General features: G+C 41.7%; 1 long non-coding RNA gene across 4 annotated transcripts; it reads right to left on the reverse strand.

Annotated features, from left to right (window-relative positions):
• Positions 1-5,384: 5,384 nt before the first annotated feature.
• Positions 5,385-15,922, reverse strand: LOC126984131 (uncharacterized). Of its 4 annotated transcripts, none has more exons than XR_007736425.1 (3): positions 15,736-15,922; positions 12,873-14,055; positions 5,385-5,643 (listed from the first exon to the last, which is right to left on the reverse strand). It is a non-coding gene; the product is annotated as an uncharacterized LOC126984131 (long non-coding RNA). The 4 variants fall into 4 exon arrangements; XR_007736423.1 differs by lacking the exon at positions 5,385-5,643 and adding an exon at positions 7,560-7,999; XR_007736424.1 differs by lacking the exon at positions 5,385-5,643 and adding an exon at positions 9,075-9,683.
• Between the last annotated feature and the right edge of the window lie 6,871 nt (positions 15,923-22,793).

Consider the following 22,793-nt stretch of genomic DNA (forward strand, 5'->3'; position numbering starts at 1 on the left):
ACCCTTCCTCTGTGCTATGAAGCTAAAAAACACACATTTGACATGTTTTTTGTAGGAGTTTAGGGCATTTCCAGGGGTAGTTTTATGAGGCTGGTGGTGGTGTGACCCTTCCTCTGTGCTATGAAGCTAAAAAACACACATTTGACATGTTTTTTGTAGGAGTTTAGGGCATTTCCAGGGGTAGTTTTATGAATCTGGTGGTGGTGTGACCCTTCCTCTGTGCTATGAAGCTAAAAAACACACATATGACATGTTTTTTGTAGGAGTTTAGGGCATTTCCAGGGGTAGTTTTATGAGGCTGGTGGTGGTGTGACCCTTCCTCTGTGCTATGAAGCTAAAAACACACATTTGACATTAGGGTAGCAGGACGCCTATCAGGTCAGGGGCAGAACAAACACATGTTATCTAATAGGAGTGGCCATACACGACGCGGGTAGCACGTAAGCTGGGCGGGAACCCGCTACCAGCGTCCTGTATGGCCACTCCTATTAGATCACGTTTGTTCTTGCTCTGACTGCAAACGTCCTTCCCTCTACTGGGCCAATTTACAATAAATCTTTAACCGCTAAGTTTGACTTTAGGGCGAGTTTAACTTTATTCTTCATCTTATCCCTCATAAGTTGATCTTAGCTGACGAGATATTTTAGGCGGGCCCAAACCCGTCTTAAGGAGCCTAAGTCGAACTTCAGTCGCCAAGATGGCCGAACGTCAACAAGCCCGTCAGCGCCTAGAGAAGACTTTTCAAGAGCGAAGAGACGTTCTGAATACTTTGAGTGACGCAGAACTATTGAAACGCTACAGACTGGATCGTGCAGGAGTACTGTTCGTAACGGATTTGGTGAGAGGGGCCCTGCAAAGCCCTACTTCAAGGAGTTTTGCATTGACACCCGAAATGAAAGTAATTATTACACTGCGTTACTTAGCAACGGGGAAAATGCAGATGTGTAACAGTGATGATCTTGGTCCATCACAGTCGTCAGTAAGCAAAGCGATCACCGATACCCTCAAGGCACTTACACAGCCAGCCATACTTGTCCAATTCATTCGATTTCCTCGCACCGTCCATGAAATCCGAGAGAAACGACAAGAATTTGTGCAAGTTGCAAACTTCCCTGGCATTGTTGGTGTAATAGATTGCACGCATGTCAGGAAATATGAAGCAGACTATGTCAACAGGAAGAATTTCCATAGCATAAACACACAATTAGTGTTTGATGCCAAATATAATATTCTTAATGTTGTAGCTAATTGGCCTGGGTCCACTCATGATGCTCGTATTTGGCGTGAGGGTGGCCTCAAACGCATGTTTGAGGATCATCGTATACCACCGGATTCATGTCATCTATTAGGGGACAGTGGCTACCCTTGCAGACGGTATCTGTTGACTCCCTTCCCTTTACTATGTGTAGAGTGTGGCAGTCTCTCCAATTCACTCCCCTTTTCCTCTTGGGAGAAGTGAAAGCGGCAATATTTTCCATGATTACCTCGTCAGAGGGCGGGTGATGCAGGAATGAGGAAGACGAACAGGAACGCGTGTCTGTGTTTACATTCAAGAGAAAAGAATATCACCTTGCGCGGATGATAAACGTAACCTTTATTTTATAAATACTACCTTATTATGCCCATATTTCTGAAGTATATCATCATATAACATTGATAAAGTAGTATTACTACATATTCAATCACTGAAGTGTCGCAATTCTGCAATTTAAAAAATACATCTTTTGCCAGGACAAATTTTCAAACTGGATCAGCTGCTGAGTGAAGTTGAACTTATTTTTTCATTTAAGCTCAGCTATAAGTTAAACTTGAGATTCAGTGGAACTTTTAAGTTAAAGATTAAGATTAATTGTAAATTTGGGCCCTGGAACTCGCAGGGAGGTTTTAGCACCAGCAAGTTACGCTAGTCCTCCCTGCAAGTATTTAGCAACCAAAGGGTTAATTTACAGTCCTTGATAGAGAGAGACTATAGAATATCTCATCCAGTGCTGTCTTTCCCAATACAAGACTTTGACAGTGGACACATATTTGCAGGGGGGCTTTGTGGTGCAGTGGTTAGCACACTCGGGTCACAACCGAGAGAGCCAGGTTCGATTCCCAGGCAGGTGGAAAAATTTGGGCGGCTTTTCCGATACCCTACATAGCCCCTGTCCACCCAGCAGTGTACCAGGTATTAATCAGGGGTTGTGTCCCGTCTCCTGGGGTCTGTTCCCTTCTATAATTCCTTCCCCCTCCTGTCTCTCTCCGGCATATGACCACAGATGTTGTGCTGCCCACAAAACCAAACTTTCCAAACTTAATAATTTGTGGGTTGTGTCATAACCTTGAAATAGTCATAGGTGGAGGGCATCATAGCTGAGGATCCCCTGTACAGTGCCTTGAATATGTAGCTTTCTGGATAATAGCAAAATTTGTCACTAAAGAAATAATCGCCTAAGCAGGGTTGGCAATGATTAAATCAAATTGATTTAATCAGATGATTAAATCTTTGATTTCTTTACTAAAAAATCATGATTGTTATTACCAAACAAAATCATGATTTTTTTTTTTTTATTTGATTTTTTTTAGTAAAAGTATTCCATGAGTTAAATGGTGTGCTCCAAAGATGGTAAAGGAAAACAACGTATTCATTTGCAATGATTCATTTATTCTCTTCAAGGTATATACCACAAAACAACAAGAAGAATCCTACATTATTATAAATTTATAAGTAGGCTTTGACAATTGATATGAATTAATCCTTGAACTCACTATTTAAAGTTTTGAACTCTCGATATAAAGTTATTGTACTTGCTAAAGTCCTGCTCTTGCCTTTCCTCCAACACTGAGGGACTTTTAAAAAGATAGGTTAGTAAGCTTTGGTCTGCCAGCTGATCAGCTGCAGGAAAACCCTTTTTCAGGTTAACCCTTTGAATCTCACTTTGTATGTCTCTGGTAAAGCAAAGAAAGCAACAGGACTTAACAAGCATACACGTAGATGCCACTGAGCTGGTAATCTCACAAAAGCAAACTGCCGAGGCACTGACTGTGACTGACCAACTGGTGGAAAATACATGTACTGAGTTTAGTGAGTTCTCTTGTGCTAATGTTGCCAACTGTTTCAGATATCAATATTCAACAGAAAGGACATATTTTATGAAATTAATGGAATATTGAGTTCCATATAGTTTTTTTGGGGGGGTGGCTTCGTGGTGCAGTGGTTGGCACTGCCTCAAAGTATAGGCCTGGCTGTATGTATAGAGTTATGAGGGGAGAGAGAGAGAGAGGGAGGGTAGAGGAAGAAAAGTATGTAAAAAAACAAATATGAGAGAGAGAGTATCAATTAATTATCTTAATTATACAGCCCTTGATAGAGAGAGAGATTTCATAATATATTATCCCATGCCGTCTTTCCCGGTACAAGACTTTGAGAGTGGACACATATTTGCAGGTTGGTGTAGCAGTGCCGGGAGGTGCCATAACACAGGGCACTCCTCACCTCAACAACAGTCTCTTCACCGACAAGTAATTCTTCACCAACAAGCTTTTCAGCAGCTTGGAGAAATAGGTAAGCTTTCTCTACTCACTTCCTGCCCTGCCTTCATTACCCCCCAGAAGCCTCAAAGGGTGAACCCGTTATATTGAGCTGTAAAATGTTCAGCAGCTCACTTAGTAACCATTGTGTTGTAAAATGTTCAGTACATCCCTTGCTTAGAGGAAAGGCCTTTTAACCCAGTGGTTGTAGAAGTGGGGATCATGTTTCTTAATGGTCCCCCAAGCGAGAAAAATGAGAAAAAAATCACCCCTCACACAAACCATTTCATAATACATATCAAAGCATTTGTGATCAGTTTACACATCATCTATTTTGGGGGGTTTAAATCATGGCACAAATTTGGCCCGTTGCTGCTACACGGTAAAGCCACAAATTTGGCCCGTTGCTGCTACACGGTAAAGCCACAAATTTGGCCTGTCGCTGCTACACGGTAAAGCCACAAATTTGTCCCATTGCTGCTACACGGTAAAGCCACAAATTTGTTCCATTGCTGCTACACGGTAAAGCCACAAATTTGGCCCGTCTCTGCTACCGGGTAAGAAACATGATCCCCGCAGGGTTAAGCATAGGGTGCATGATATATGTTTCCCAAAGTGCTTACTACACACTGGATACATATTATGCATGCAAGATTGGTTTTGCTTTATAATATAGTTAGATTAATTTGATTTATTTATTCAGCCCTTGACAGAGAGGAAAGTAATATTTCTTATTGTACAAGGGACTTACCACAGACATGTTGCTAACCTGATTTTGTATAAGTTTAAACCCAGGAATAAGTCACCTCCAATCCTGGCATCAAAGTTCCTTAAGCCCCTAACTCACTCACCGGTGCTAATGCAGGAGTCAAGTCATCATTATACAGTAAATATTGGTGTGAAAAAGACTCCTAATATTGGCCGCATCATGTGTGGAAATACATATTAAAAGGAAGCCTAGCCAGCAGGGAGGGAGGAGGAGGCTCACTACATGGTTTGGTCTCAAAAGCTAACAGGCTATATTTTCACCTGCAAGGGTAGATATATATTTTCTACTTACTTTTGCCTTATTTTACAGCCTTTGACAGAGAGAGGAGTAACACACACAAACTGATCACAAATGCTTTGATATATAATATGAAATGGTTTGTGTGAGGGGTGATTTTTTCTCATTTTTCTTGCTTGGAGGGACCATTAAGAAACATGATCCCTGCCACCACCGGGTTAAGTTAAAGTTTTCTAAAGAAAGAATTGCTACATTACATTTGTAAGTCACTGACACAACAAAAACACTCACCACCATCACTTTGTTGATGCGTCATGGACAGCGATATTAGGTAGGGTTAGATACACGGGAGCCAAGGTTCAGAGGAGCTACCTCGTGCAGGTCTACCGGCCTCTTGCAGACTCCTATGTTCTTATGTCACTGGACGAGGTGGAAGGATGCTTGGGTGCCATAGTAGGGGTCAAAATGCAGTGTGTGTATTCCAGAGAAACATTCCACTCACAGTGCTGGCTAGCTTCAGACTGAGGAGAAAGACAGCGTCTCCGCCATAGCAGGGCACGATAACAGAAAACCTTATTCCCGATAACCGATAACTGATAATGAAAAACCTTAACAACACCCTGCGCCGTATCCGAGATCGCCACGCTCGCCAAATTTCAAATGTCGCTATTGAATATAACAAGCTTTCAGCCATAAACTCAGCATAATCATCATTTTTATATATGAAAACATGCAGAATTAAATGGTGCACATAAAGAAACTCACTACGGCCAGGCCAAAACAACACCCCGCACCGTATCCGAGATCGCCACGCGCGCTAAATTTCAAATGTCGCTATTGAATATAACAAGGTTTCAGCCATAAACTCAACATAATCATCATGTATTATATGTGAAAACATGCAGAATTACATGGTGCACATAAAGAAATTCACTACGGCCGGGCCAAAACAGTGCCCTGCGCCGTATCCGAGATCGCCACGCTCTCCAAATATCAAATGTCGCTATTGAATATAACAAGCTTTCAGCCATAAACTCAGCATAATCATCATTTTTATATATGAAAACATGCAGAATTAAATGGTGCACATAAAGAAACTCACTACGGCCAGGCCAAAACAACACCTCGCACCGTATCCGAGATCGCCGCGTGTGCCAAATTTCAAATGTCGCTATTGAATATAACAAGCTTTCAGCCATAAACTCAACATAATCATCATGTATTATATGAAAACATGCAGAATTACATGGTGCACATAAAGAAACTCACTACGGCCGGGCCAAAACAGCGCCCTGCGCCGTATCCGAGATCGCCTCGAGAGCCAAATTTCAAATGTCGCTATTGAGTATAACAAGCTTTCAGCCATAAACTCAACATAATCATCATGTATTATATATGAAAACATGCAGAATTACATGGTGCACATAAAGAAACTCACTACGGCCGGGCCAAAACAGCGCCCTCTGCTGTGTCCGAGATCGCCGCGCGCTAAATTTCAAATGTCGCTATTGAATATAACAAGCTTTCAGCCATAAACTCAACATAATCATCATGTATTATATATGAAAACATGCAGAATTACATGGTGCACATAAAGAAACTCACTACGGCCGGGCCAAAACAGCGCCCTCTGCTGTGTCCGAGATCTCCGCGCGCGCTAAATTTCAAATGTCGCTATTGAATATAACAAGCTTTCAGCCATAAACTCAACATAATCATCATGTATTATATATGAAAACATGCAGAATTAAATGGTGCACATAAAGAAACTCACTACGGCCGGGCCAAAACAGCGCCCTGCGCCGTATCTGAGATCGCCGCGCGCCAAATTTCAAATGTTGCTATTGAATATAACAAGCTTTCAGCCATAAACTCAGCATAATCATCATGTATTATATATGAAAACATGCAGAATTAAATGGTACACATAAAGAAACTCACTACGGCCGGGCCAAAACAACCCCCCGCACCGTATCCGAGATCGCCATTCGCGCTAAATTTCAAATGTCGCTATTGAATATAACAAGGTTTCAGCCATAAACTCAACATAATCATCATGTATTATATGTGAAAACATGCAGAATTACATGGTGCACATAAAGAAATTCACTACGGCCGGGCCAAAACAGTGCCCTGCGCCGTATCCGAGATCGCCACGCTCTCCAAATTTCAAATGTCGCTATTGAATATAACAAGCTTTCAGCCATAAACTCAGCATAATCATCATTTTTATATATGAAAACATGCAGAATTAAATGGTGCACATAAAGAAACTCACTACGGCCAGGCCAAAACAACACCTCGCACCGTATCCGAGATCGCCGCGTGTGCCAAATTTCAAATGTCGCTATTGAATATAACAAGCTTTCAGCCATAAACTCAACATAATCATCATGTATTATATATGAAAACATGCAGAATTACATGGTGCACATAAAGAAACTCACTACGGCCGGGCCAAAACAGCGCCCTGCGCCGTATCCGAGATCGCCACGCGCCCCAAATTTCAAATGTCGCTATTGAGTATAACAAGCTTTCAGCCATAAACTCAACATAATCATCATGTATTATATATGAAAACATGCAGAATTACATGGTGCACATAAAGAAACTCACTACGGCCGGGCCAAAACAGCGCCCTCTGCTGTGTCCGAGATCGCCGCGCGCACTAAATTTCAAATGTCGCTATTGAATATAACAAGCTTTCAGCCATAAACTCAACATAATCATCATGTATTATATATGAAAACATGCAGAATTACATGGTGCACATAAAGAAACTCACTACGGCCGGGCCAAAACAGCGCCCTCTGCTGTGTCCGAGATCTCCGCGCGCGCTAAATTTCAAATGTCGCTATTGAATATAACAAGCTTTCAGCCATAAACTCAACATAATCATCATGTATTATATATGAAAACATGCAGAATTAAATGGTGCACATAAAGAAACTCACTACGGCCGGGCCAAAACAGCGCCCTGCGCCGTATCTGAGATCGCCACGCGCCAAATTTCAAATGTCGCTATTGAATATAACAAGCTTTCAGCCATAAACTCAGCATAATCATCATGTATTATATATGAAAACATGCAGAATTAAATGGTACACATAAAGAAACTCACTACGGCCGGGCCAAAACAACACCCCGCACCGTATCCGAGATCGCCATTCGCGCTAAATTTCAAATGTCGCTATTGAATATAACAAGGTTTCAGCCATAAACTCAACATAATCATCATGTATTATATGTGAAAACATGCAGAATTACATGGTGCACATAAAGAAATTCACTACGGCCGGGCCAAAACAGTGCCCTGCGCCGTATCCGAGATCGCCACGCTCTCCAAATTTCAAATGTCGCTATTGAATATAACAAGCTTTCAGCCATAAACTCAGCATAATCATCATTTTTATATATGAAAACATGCAGAATTAAATGGTGCACATAAAGAAACTCACTACGGCCAGGCCAAAACAACACCTCGCACCGTATCCGAGATCGCCGCGTGTGCCAAATTTCAAATGTCGCTATTGAATATAACAAGGTTTCAGCCATAAACTCAACATAATCATCATGTATTATATATGAAAACATGCAGAATTACATGGTGCACATAAAGAAACTCACTACGGCCGGGCCAAAACAGCGCCCTCTGCTGTGTCCGAGATCGCCGCGCGCGCTAAATTTCAAATGTCGCTATTGAATATAACAAGCTTTCAGCCATAAACTCAACATAATCATCATGTATTATATATGAAAACATGCAGAATTACATGGTGCACATAAAGAAACTCACTACGGCCGGGCCAAAACAGCGCCCTCTGCTGTGTCCGAGATCGCCGCGCTAAATTTCAAATGTCGCTATTGAATATAACAAGCTTTCAGCCATAAACTCAACATAATCATCATGTATTATATATGAAAACATGCAGAATTACATGGTGCACATAAAGAAACTCACTACGGCCGGGCCAAAACAGCGCCCTCTGCTGTGTCCGAGATCGCCATTCGCGCTAAATTTCAAATGTCGCTATTGAATATAACAAGCTTTCAGCCATAAACTCAACATAATCATCATGTATTATATATGAAAACATGCAGAATTAAATGGTGCACATAAAGAAACTCACTACGGCCGGGCCAAAACAGTGCCCCGCGCCGTATCCGGGATCGCCGAGCGCGCCAAATTCCAAATGTCGCTATTGAATATAACAAGCTTTCAGCCATAAACTCAACATAATTATTATGTATTATATATGAAAACATGCAGAATCAAATGGTGCACTAAAAGAAACTCACTACGGCCAGGCCAAAGAACACCACGCACCGTATCCGAGATCGCCGCTAGTGCAAAATTTCAAATGTCGCTATTGAATATAACAAGCTTTCAGCCATAAACTCAACATAATCATCATGTATTATATATGAAAACATGCAGAATTACATGGTGCACATAAAGAAACTCACTACGGCCGGGCCAAAACAGCGCCCAGCGCCGTATCCGAGATCGCCCCGCGCGCTAAATTTCAAATGTCGCTATTGAATATAACAAGCTTTCAGCCATAAACTCAACATAATCATCATGTATTATATATGAAAACATGCAGAATTAAATGGTGCACATAAAGAAACTCACTACGGCCGGGCCAAAACAGCGCCCTGCGCCGTATCCGAGATCGCCACGCGCGCCAAATTTCAAATGTCGCTATTGAATATAACAAGCTTTCAGCCATAAACTCAGCATAATCATCATGTATTATATATGAAAACATGCAGAATTAAATGGTACACATAAAGAAACTCACTGCGGCCGGGCCAAAACAACGCCCCGCACCGTATCCGAGATCGCCATTCGCGCTAAATTTCAAATGTCGCTATTGAATATAACAAGGTTTCAGCCATAAACTCAACATAATCATCATGTATTATATATGAAAACATGCAGAATTACATGGTGCACATAAAGTAATTCACTACGGCCGGGCCAAAACAGTGCCCTGCGCCGTATCCGAGATCGCCACGCTCGTCAAATTTCAAATGTCGCTATTGAATATAACAAGCTTTCAGCCATAAACTCAGCATAATTATCATTTTTATATATGAAAACATGCAGAATTAAATGGTGCACATAAAGAAACTCACTACGGCCAGGCCAAAACAACACCTCGCACCGTATCCGAGATCGCCGCGTGTGCCAAATTTCAAATGTCGCTATTGAATATAACAAGGTTTCAGCCATAAACTCAACATAATCATCATGTATTATATATGAAAACATGCAGAATTACATGGTGCACATAAAGAAACTCACTACGGCCGGGCCAAAACAGCGCCCTCTGCTGTGTCCGAGATCGCCGCGCGCTAAATTTCAAATGTCGCTATTGAATATAACAAGCTTTCAGCCATAAACTCAACATAATCATCATGTATTATATATGAAACATGCAGAATTACATGGTGCACATAAAGAAACTCACTACGGCCGGGCCAAAACAGCGCCCTCTGCTGTGTCCGAGATCGCCGCGCGCGCTTAATTTCAAATGTCGCTATTGAATATAACAAGCTTTCAGCCATAAACTCAACATAATCATCATGTATTATATATGAAAACATGCAGAATTAAATGGTGCACATAAAGAAACTCACTCCGGCCGGGCCAAAACAGCGCCCTGCGCCGTATCCGAGATCGCCAAGTGCGCCAAATTTCAAATGTCGCTATTGAATATAACAAGCTTTCAGCCATAAACTCAGCATAATCATCATGTATTATATATGAAAACATGCAGAATTAAATGGTACACATAAAGAAACTCACTGCGGCCGGGCCAAACAACGCCCCGCACCGTATCCGAGATCGCCATTCGCGCTAAATTTCAAATGTCGCTATTGAATATAACAAGGTTTCAGCCATAAACTCAACATAATCATCATGTATTATATATGAAAACATGCAGAATTACATGGTGCACATAAAGTAATTCACTACGGCCGGGCCAAAACAGTGCCCTGCCCCGTATCCGAGATCGCCACGCTCGTCAAATTTCAAATGTCGCTATTGAATATAACAAGCTTTCAGCCATAAACTCAGCATAATTATCATTTTATATATGAAAACATGCAGAATTAAATGGTGCACATAAAGAAACTCACTACGGCCAGGCCAAAACAACACCTCGCACCGTATCCGAGATCGCCGCGTGTGCCAAATTTCAAATGTCGCTATTGAATATAACAAGGTTTCAGCCATAAACTCAACATAATCATCATGTATTATATATGAAAACATGCAGAATTACATGGTGCACATAAAGAAACTCACTACGGCCGGCCAAAACAGCGCCCTCTGCTGTGTCCGAGATCGCCGCGCGCTAAATTTCAAATGTCGCTATTGAATATAACAAGCTTTCAGCCATAAACTCAACATAATCATCATGTATTATATATGAAAACATGCAGAATTAAATGGTGCACATAAAGAAACTCACTACTGCCGGGCCAAAACAGCGCCCTGAGCCGTATCCGAGATGTCCAGGCGCGCCAAATTTCAAATGTTGCTATTGAATATAACAAGCTTTCAGCCATAAACTCAGCATAATCATCATGTATTATATATGAAAACATGCAGAATTAAATGGTACACATAAAGAAACTCACTACGGCCGGGCCAAAACAACACCCCGCACCGTATCCGAGATCGCCATTCGCGCTAAATTTCAAATGTCGCTATTGAATATAACAAGGTTTGAGCCATAAACTCAACATAATCATCATGTATTATATATGAAAATATGCAGAATTACATGGTGCACATAAAGAAATTCACTACGGCCGGGCCAAAACAGTGCCCTGCGCCGTATCCGAGATCGCCACGCTCGCCAAATTTCAAATGTCGCTATTGAATATAACAAGCTTTCAGCCATAAACTCAGCATAATCATCATTTTTATATATGAAAACATGCAGAATTAAATGGTGCACATAAAGAAACTCACTACGGCCAGGCCAAAACAACACCTCGCACCGTATCCGAGATCGCCGCGTGTGCCAAATTTCAAATGTCGCTATCGAATATAACAAGCTTTCAGCCATAAACTCAACATAATCATCATGTATTATATATGAAAACATGCAGAATTACATGGTGCACATAAAGAAACTCACTACGGCCGGGCCAAAACAGCGCCCTCTGCTGTGTCCGAGATCGCCGCGCGCGCTAAATTTCAAATGTCGCTATTGAATATAACAAGCTTTCAGCCATAAACTCAACATAATCATCATGGGTTATATATGAAAACATGCAGAATTAAATGGTGCACATAAAGAAACTCACTACGGCCGGGCCAAAACAGCGCCCTCTGCTGTGTCCGAGATCGCCGCGCGCGCTAAATTTCAAATGTCGCTATTGAATATAACAAGCTTTCAGCCATAAACTCAACATAATCATCATGTATTATATATGAAAACATGCAGAATTAAATGGTGCACATAAAGAAACTCACTCCGGCCGGGCCAAAACAGCGCCCTGCGCCGTATCCGAGATCGCCACGCGCGCCAAATTTCAAATGTCGCTATTGAATATAACAAGCTTTCAGCCATAAACTCAGCATAATCATCATGTATTATATATGAAAACATGCAGAATTAAATGGTACACATAAAGAAACTCACTGCGGCCGGGCCAAAACAACGCCCCGCACCGTATCCGAGATCGCCATTCGCGCTAAATTTCAAATGTCGCTATTGAATATAACAAGCTTTCAGCCATAAACTCAACATAATCATCATGTATTATATATGAAAACATGCAGAATTAAATGGTGCACATAAAGAAACTCACTACGGCCGGGCCAAAACAGCGCCCTGCGCCGTATCCGAGATCGCCACGCGCGCCAAATTTCAAATGTTGCTATTGAATATAACAAGCTTTCAGCCATAAACTCAGCATAATCATCATGTATTATATATGAAAACATGCAGAATTAAATGGTACACATAAAGAAACTCACTACGGCCGGGCCAAAACAACACCCCGCACCGTATCCGAGATCGCCATTCGCGCTAAATTTCAAATGTCGCTATTGAATATAACAAGGTTTCAGCCATAAACTCAACATAATCATCATGTATTATATATGAAAACATGCAGAATTACATGGTGCACAAAGAAATTCACTACGGCCGGGCCAAAACAGTGCCCTGCGCCGTATCCGAGATCGCCACGCTCGCCAAATTTCAAATGTCGCTATTGAATATAACAAGCTTTCAGCCATAAACTCAGCATAATTATATATGAAAACATGCAGAATTAAATGGTGCACATAAAGAAACTCACTACGGCCAGGCCAAAAGAACACCTCGCACCGTATCCGAGATCGCCGCGTGTGCCAAATTTCAAATGTCGCTATTGAATATAACAAGCTTTCAGCCATAAACTCAACATAATCATCATGTATTATATATGAAAACATGCAGAATTACATGGTGCACATAAAGAAACTCACTACGGCCGGGCCAAAACAGCGCCCTCTGCTGTGTCCGAGATCGCCGCGCGCGCTAAATTTCAAATGTCGCTATTGAATATAACAAGCTTTCAGCCATAAACTCAACATAATCATCATGTATTATATATGAAAACATGCAGAATTAAATGGTGCACATAAAGAAACTCACTCCGGCTGGGCCAAAACAGCGCCCTGCGCCGTATCCGAGATCGCCACGCGCGCCAAATTTCAAATGTCGCTATTGAATATAACAAGCTTTCAGCCATAAACTCAGCATAATCATCATGTATTATATATGAAAACATGCAGAATTAAATGGTACACATAAAGAAACTCACTGCGGCCGGGCCAAAACAACGCCCCGCACCGTATCCGAGATCGCCATTCGCGCTAAATTTCAAATGTCGCTATTGAATATAACAAGGTTTCAGCCATAAACTCAACATAATCATCATGTATTATATATGAAAACATGCAGAATTACATGGTGCACATAAAGTAATTCACTACGGCCGGGCCAAAACAGGGCCCTGCGCCGTATCCGAGATCGCCACGCTCGTCAAATTTCAAATGTCGCTATTGAATATAACAAGCTTTCAGCCATAAACTCAGCATAATTATCATTTTTATATATGAAAACATGCAGAATTAAATGGTGCACATAAAGAAACTCACTACGGCCAGGCCAAAACAACACCTCGCACCGTATCCGAGATCGCCGCGTGTGCCAAATTTCAAATGTCGCTATTGAATATAACAAGGTTTCAGCCATAAACTCAACATAATCATCATGTATTATATATGAAAACATGCAGAATTACATGGTGCACATAAAGAAACTCACTACGGCTGGGCCAAAACAGCGCCCTCTGCTGTGTCCGAGATCGCCGCGCGCGCTAAATTTCAAATGTCGCTATTGAATATAACAAGCTTTCAGCCATAAACTCAACATAATCATCATGTATTATATATGAAAACATGCAGAATTACATGGTGCACATAAAGAAACTCACTACGGCCGGGCCAAAACAGCGCCCTCTGCTGTGTCCGAGATCGCCGCGCGCTAAATTTCAAATGTCGCTATTGAATATAACAAGCTTTCAGCCATAAACTCAACATAATCATCATGTATTATATATGAAAACATGCAGAATTAAATGGTGCACATAAAGAAACTCACTCCGGCCGGGCCAAAACAGCGCCCTGCGCCGTATCCGAGATCGCCAAGTGCGCCAAATTTCAAATGTCGCTATTGAATATAACAAGCTTTCAGCCATAAACTCAGCATAATCATTATGTATTATATATGAAAACATGCAGAATTAAATGGTACACATAAAGAAACTCACTGCGGCCGGGCCAAAACAACGCCCCGCACCGTATCCGAGATCGCCATTCGCGCTAAATTTCAAATGTCGCTATTGAATATAACAAGGTTTCAGCCATAAACTCAACATAATCATCATGTATTATATATGAAAACATGCAGAATTACATGGTGCACATAAAGAAATTCACTACGGCCGGGCCAAAACAGTGCCCTGCGCCGTATCCGAGATCGCCACGCTCGTCAAATTTCAAATGTCGCTATTGAATATAACAAGCTTTCAGCCATAAACTCAGCATAATTATCATTTTTATATATGAAAACATGCAGAATTAAATGGTGCACATAAAGAAACTCACTACGGCCAGGCCAAAACAACACCTCGCTCCGTATCCGAGATCGCCGCGTGTGCCAAATTTCAAATGTCGCTATTGAATATAACAAGGTTTCAGCCATAAACTCAACATAATCATCATGTATTATATATGAAAACATGCAGAATTACATGGTGCACATAAAGAAACTCACTACGGTTGGGCCAAAACAGCGCCCTCTGCTGTGTCCGAGATCGCCGCGCGCGCTAAATTTCAAATGTCGCTATTGAATATAACAAGCTTTCAGCCATAAACTCAACATAATCATCATGTATTATATATGAAAACATGCAGAATTAAATGGTGCACATAAAGAAACTCACTACGGCCGGGCCAAAACAGCGCCCTGCGCCGTATCCGAGATCGCCACGCGCCCCAAATTTCAAATGTTGCTATTGAATATAACAAGCTTTCAGCCATAAACTCAGCATAATCATCATGTATTATATATGAAAACATGCAGAATTAAATGGTACACATAAAGAAACTCACTACGGCCGGGCCAAAACAACACCCTGCACCGTATCCGAGATCGCCCTTCGCGCTAAATTTCAAATGTCGCTATTGAATATAACAAGGTTTGAGCCATAAACTCAACATAATCATCATGTATTATATATGAAAATATGCAGAATTACATGGTGCACATAAAGAAATTCACTACGGCCGGGCCAAAACAGTGCCCTGCGCCGTATCCGAGATCGCCACGTCGCCAAATTTCAAATGTCGCTATTGAATATAACAAGCTTTCAGCCATAAACTCAGCATAATCATCATTTTTATATATGAAAACATGCAGAATTAAATGGTGCATAAAGAAACTCACTACGGCCAGGCCAAAACAACACCTCGCACCGTATCCGAGATCGCCATGTGCCAAATTTCAACTGTCGCTATCGAATATAACCAGCTTTCAGCCATAAACTCAACATCATCAGCATGTATTATATATGAAAACATGCAGAAGTACATGGTGCACATAAAGAAACTCACTACGGTTGTGCCAAAACAGCACCTCTGCTGTGTCCGAGATCGCCGCGCGCGCTAAATTTCAAATGTCGCTATTGAATATAACAAGCTTTCAGCCATAAACTCAACATAATCATCATGTAAGTCTAGGTGAGTAGGGTAGTAGTAGCCTAGTATAGTAAAATCACTGAGAGCTGATGCCTACATATATATATATATATATATATATATATATATATATATATATATATATATATATATATATATATATATATATATATATATATATATATATATATATATTTATATATATTTATATATATAGTGGGTATTGGGTATATCACACACACACACACACACACACACACACACACGTCAATATGGTCACTGGGCACAGCATGGTGAGCTCTTCCTCTCCTTGCCAGCCTCACTGGTTATTTGTTTTCCTGAGACAGATTTATTTACGATAATGACCATTTTTTAGTAAGTATTAAACTGTTTGCATGGAGAAAATAAGGAGAAAGAAAAGGTGTGAAATATGCACTTTAAATTTGGTATTGGCCAGCAGCCTCATCAGTGGCTGTCAGCCAGTGAGGAACAGGGAAAACTGACACGCTCTCCCTGTGGAAGGTGCTTCCCCTCAGCCAATCCATTTTAGTAGGACTGGGAATGAGGAGGCGCAACAGAGGTGAGCGGGGGAGGACAGGTCGACTGGTGTTCAGTAAAATTGTAAGATACGAATACCCTACGACGTGACGTGTTATATTAAGTGTTCGCAGTACTACATTGTCAGCTGTAATTGCAGGAAGGTGGGTGGTGAGTTATGCGCATAGCTGGGCGTTATCGCGATACTTTATCGCTGATAACAAAATCGGGGTGTCGGCCATCCGCTGCTTATTTAAATATATATCGGTATCTTCGTTATTTTTGTAACCAAACTAGTGATAATCGCTACTTTTTTTCCGCCTCAGAAAAAAAAAGTCTCCTCCCTACTCGCATGCGTGGCCCGGTTGCCCGGTATTTTATGAAAAAACTTGGGGGTATGAATTATCTTTGGCGAAGAGATTTCGTACTTAGATCATCAACATTAAAATACTAGGTTATTTTTTTATGTTAGACTCAAAAATCAATGTCAAAGAGAAAAATCATTTAACTTTGCCCCCAAAATGATTATTCACTGCCTCAAATTTGATATTCCATATTCGTTTGTGAGCATGCCATGATATTGAAGGCACCCGGTGTTGTGTTATTTGGTGTCCCATCGTCAAAAGCTGGCGCTTGTGTTAACAAACACTGGTCTCTCGTGAACTGCGCATGTTCAGACCAGTAAGCATAGACCTGTACAGTATCAAAGCTTTTAACATTAAGAGCAGTTGCTGCAAGGCTGAATCAGACATACAGTACCACCATCCTCGCTGTTTCTAGAACGACACTCTGTACATATAAATACAACTCGTACAGAGTGTCGATCTAGAAACATCGGGGATGGTGGTAGTGGTACTGTATGTCTGATTCAGCCTTCCAGCAACTCTAAATTACGGTTAAAAAGCTTTGTGAGACTGTTCAGGTCTACGCTTGGTGGTCTGAGCATGGGCAGTTCACGAGAGACCAGTGTTTGTCGGTGGGGACGCCAAATAACACAACACCGGTTCAGGCGTTTCTAGTATTACCGTCCATGTGTACGTGTCAACGTGTGGTTTTCAGATTTTGTAAGTTTTTAAAAATACAGATAATGAAAATATGAATTCATCTATGTTTTTTATTTGAAATGTCAATATAGTATCGTTTTCGCCTATCGGACTTATCGCTAGCTAGTATCGGAATTGTGGATTAATATCGGGTATCGGTTATCGCCTATATTTGTGTTTCCAGTTAACGAATATCGGTTATCACCGATATGGTTTTCCATTATCAGTTATCGGTTATCGGGAATAAGGTTTTCTGTTATTGCGCCCTGCTATGGTTATGCGAGCCAGGGTGGGCACCTGCTGGAGGCTAGGTGGGCGCGGGGTGGATAGGTTTAGTAGGGTTGAGTAAACGTGAGAATTACAATAACATTAATCCTCATGATTCCCTGGTAGCACGTATATAATTTGTTTAATATTATTAGGTAGTATTAATGGTTTATATGGATCATGTGTCCCTCGTTCAGTAAAAATAGTAGTAGTTGCTAATAGGCGCACCTAACACAACCAAAATATGGGCTACACACTTGGCGCAGGGACTGTTTTGGGGCGTCATTGAAGGTAACGGGCTCAAGAGTGGCCTGTCCAGATATTTTGTTTTTTATTTATTGATGATCCACGAGACATCCTAGAGTTAAATCAAAGTATGTGGTTATCTTTGTATTCATTCCTACACACTCTGGTAATATCTCTGTGGGGTCTGATTCACTTATTAGAGTGAAATTCTATTGTGGAAAACAGCCACAAATTCGTGTCACTGGTGAAAATGAAACTGACAATTTAAATTTTGCCACCATGAAATATATACAAATAGATAAATATGAGTGACTTCACCTGCTTGATGTTTACACAGTTAATTGACACCAAACTTGATTTGCAGACACCACCAAACGAAGAAGAGGAGGAGGAGGAGGACTGGGAAGAAGACGAGGAACACAGGAGGAGCCCATTGGTGAGTGTTAATTTATTTTTTTCTAAAATGGTTAACGAGCAATCAAGGAATTTTTATAATAAGGAGGGAAAGTGTGATGTTTTTTTGTAGTTTTGATAAGTTGTCGAGGGGGAGAAGGCCCCCATTAGATAGCTTACACTATAGCTGGTCTGTTTCATTAGGGGGGTCCATGGGCGCACAGCCCCCTATTAGGGGGTTGAATGGGCAAAGGCCCCCATGAGGTAGCTTACGGTATTGTTGGGCTGGTTTAGTTAGGGGGGTCCATGGCTGCAAAGGGGGGGGGGGAGGCATTATATACATCCATTTAGACTTTGTGGATCATCTTTAGTGGAGGTAATTCTCTCTCTCTCTCTCTCTCTCTCTCTCTCTCTCTCTCTCTCTCTCTCTCTCTCTCTCTCTCTCTCTCTCTCTCTCTCCATTATCTATCTTGGTCGCTTCCATTAAAATCTTTCTTATATTTTCTCCCTCTCAGCAACAGCTTTCTCCCTCTCTGTTCCGTCCTTCTTGGCTCGGGGGCCTCTTAAACAAGGCGTCACAGTGCAGGGCGGCGTTAACATGAGCCCAATCAGAGTGGGATGGACGCAGGAGAGGTTTGAATTTAATCTGGGTTTTGATGACACAATATTAACTATATCCTGGGATTGGTATTATAAGACACCTTTGCTTCTCATGTCAACTATGTTCTGTATTTCTGAAGGTCAAAGAGGGGGCAATCGGGTTCTAATGAGTGTTTCTTCATGTTCATGGTACAGAGGAAGGGTCACACTACCACCAGGTCATAAAACTATACTCCTGGAAATGTCAAAGACTCCTTGGAAAGCCTTGCCAAATATGTGTTTCTTTAGGTTCAGGGTACAGAGGAAGGGTCACACTACCACCAGGTCATAAAACTATACTCCTGGAAATGTCAAAGACTCCTTGGAAAGCCTTGCCAAATATGTGTTTCTTTAGGTTCAGGGTACAGAGGAAGGGTCAACCTACCACCTGGTCATAAAACTATACTCCTGGAAATGTCAAAGACTCCTAGGATCATAATACCAAATAGAATATGTAGCAGGTAGAGTTACATAGCAAATTATAATACCAGGTAGAGTTAGATAGCAGATGAAGAAGATATGACCTAAATTTTAGTGTACAAGTCTACTTTTTGAGCCTGAAAAAATCCCTCCATAACTATGGGTCCACTTCTATGGCTAGGATAAAATGTCAGCCTCAACCACAAGTATTTCCAGCTAAAACTTGTGTGCGCTGAACTTACTTGACCTTTTAAAGCACAGATTAATATATACGAATAATAATAACTGATAAAATGAATACTAATACTAATAAAAGCTCCGTCGAGTCCTACGAGTGTGTCTTACTATGCTATATGGCATGAAGCGGCAGTATCAGGGCACTATGGTATGGAGCTGTTGCCACTAATGTCTTTGCCTGGGTATTCTGAATCCTGGGAAGCTGGTTATGACTGCAGATTTTGTGACCTCCATCAGGCATATAGGTGACTCCCTCATTAGTTATTGTATGCTGCACTTGTATGACCCTGGTGGTAGAGAGACACCCTCCTTCTGTACCATAAACCTAAGAAACACACATTTGACGAGGCTTTCACGAAGGTTTGCAGCATTTCCAGAGGTGGTTTGATGACCCTGCTGGTAGTGTGACCCTGCTTCTGTACCATGAACCTAAAAAACACACTTTTGAGAAGACTTTTGTGGGAGTTCTCGGTATTTCCAGGGGTAGTTTTATGACACTGGTGGTAGAGAGACCCTTGTTCTGTACCATGAACCTGAGAAACACTCATTTGAGAAGACTTTTGTTGGAGTTCTCGGTATTTCCAGGGGTAGTTTGATGACACCAGTGGTAGTTTTATTGATGTAGTGGTCAGTTCTGGTCCCTGTACAGGTTCTGCAATAAAAGTCCTGTGCCTTATTCCTTCAGAGCCATTGGTAGTGTCACCTTGAGAGGTTTAACCCGGTGGTAGCAGTGGGGATCATGTTTCTTAATGGTCCCTCCAAGCGAGACAAATGAGAAAAAATCACCCCTCACACAAACCATTTCATAATATATATCAAAGCATTTGTGATCAGATTATGTATCATCTGTTTTGGGGGGTTTAAATCATGGCACAAATTTGGCCCGTCGCTGCTACACGATAAGCCACAAATTTGGCCCGTCACTGCTACACAATAAGGCACAAATTTGGCCCGTTGCTGCTACACGATAAGCCACAAATTTGGCCCGTCACTGCTACACAATAAGCCACAAATTTGGCCCGTCGCTGCTACACGATAAGCCACAAATTTGGCCCGTCACTGCTACACAATAAGCCACAAATTTGGCCCGTCGCTGCTACACGATAAGCCACAAATTTGGCCCGTCACTGCTACACAATAAGCCACAAATTTGGCCCGTCGCTGCTACACGATAAGCAGTGGTTAGCACACTCGGCTCACAACTGAGAGAGCCCAGGTTCGATTCCCGGGTGGAGTTGAAAAAATTAGGCGGCTTTTCTGATACCCTACGCCCCTGTCCCCTGCCCACTAAACAAAACTTTCCAAACTACGTGTTAGCCCTGTGTACCCAAGCTCAGTGAAGGAGAGAGGTGCCAGTGACTCAGGATCACAAGTGCACTGATGAGCCTTGACAAGATAATGCATTGCTCATATGCTGTGAATACATCGTTGACGTAAGCGTACTATACTAATTGATAATTCTTGAGCGTAAGGGTGCTTGTTCGTATGCAAGATGTCATTCTTGTGCTAACTAACTCAGCTCAGAGTCACTGACATTTGGTCCTCAATGCATTACAGAGATTATTGACAGTTATTATGAGACTGGTGTGGATGCAATTATTTTGTCAGCCATTCCACTCAGGACATTGATCGCTATTCTGAGACGCTTCCGACTAAATGCCAAAAAAGAGGAAAATGTGTTCTCAGGAGTTTTTAGAGTTATGGGTACAGAAGCCTTGTCAGACTCCCACCAGGGTCAAAACACTAGCCGTGGAAAGGCCCACAACTCCTACCAAAGCCATGTTAAGTGTGTGTGTGTGTGTGTGTGTGTGTGTGCTTGGGTGCAGAAACCCTTGATAACATGTAGGGATGTATCGCTATGGGTGGTATCGGCACATTTTAAGAGAACTAATGTACTACTTTCTTTTTTCTTCCCTTCTATGGGGGAACAATGAGTAGTGTTTTTTTTTATTAACATTTGATATTGCCTTTTAGCTGCTGGAATTATTGTATAAAAAAATTAATGCACAAGTATAGGTCAAATATTGGGGTATCGGTATCGGTAAAAATTTTGGTATTGGTACATCCTTAATAACATGGACCATTCTCAGGCAGTTTAAATGCTGGGGCTGACCTCATCCTTATTTAATTGAGTCAATGATAACTCTAGGTGGTGGTATAGAACCATAATTACCGGTAAAAGTATACAGAATTATAATATCTGCCAAAATTAATACGTAAAGCACATACTGCACCATAGCTATACGATATATGAGGATGATAGGTATCTATTTAATAATGAGTCTATGCACCCCTGCTGTGATTACACTGTTAAAAATCTGCTGCAAGGCTTTGAGGCCTGTCACTAGTGGAGCCTGTGACCACATGTTGTCTGCAGACCCATTCATACGTTTGAGACAGACACACCAGTCGGCTGTGCTATTTGACGATGACTGAGGCCTTCACCGTCAAGGATAATGATGACTTTGTGGCGGTCTTGTGGGGTCTGCATTGCCACCAACTTGGGCATGTCTTTGGCCAGTATAGTAAGACAGTTTTGCTTCTTGCATCAGCTATTTCTGAGGGCTAAAGAGGGGATCAGTTGGGTTGCAATGAGTGTTTTGTGGGGTTCATGCAACTGAAGAAGGGTTAGGCCAGCACCAGGGTTATAAAACTACCCCTGGAAATGCCCACAATTCCTAGGAAGGCCTTGCCAGATGTGTGTTTCATCAGGGTCATGGTACAGAGGAAGGGTCACACTACCACCAGGGCCACAAAACTACCCCTGGAAATGCCCACAACTCCTAGGAAATCCTTGACAAATGTGTGTTTCTATAGGTTCATGGTACAGAGGAAAGGTCACACTACCACCAGGGCCACAAAACTGCTCCTGGAAATGTTCAAAACTCCTACGAAAACCTTGGCAAATCTGTGTTTTTAGGTTCATGATACAGAGGAAGGATCAAACTACCATCGAGGTCACAAATCTACCCCTGGAAATAAAGAAAAACCCCTTGAAAGGACAGAATTAGGATCAAACGACTTCAGTATAACCATTTCAAATAGTCTGTTTGGGTGTTGGACTCCCTCCCTCTCCTATGTTATCTATAGGTAATACATGATAGGGAAAAATAATTGTTGGGACTGTGCAAAGTATTACGAGTTAAACCCGAGAAGTTTTGGGTCCCTCCAAAGGTCGGTTTAGGGCCGTTTACAGGGCCAACCGAGAGTCTTG

Source organism: Eriocheir sinensis, chromosome 56, assembly GCF_024679095.1.
Source record: "Eriocheir sinensis breed Jianghai 21 chromosome 56, ASM2467909v1, whole genome shotgun sequence".
Lineage (NCBI taxonomy): Eukaryota > Metazoa > Arthropoda > Malacostraca > Decapoda > Varunidae > Eriocheir > Eriocheir sinensis.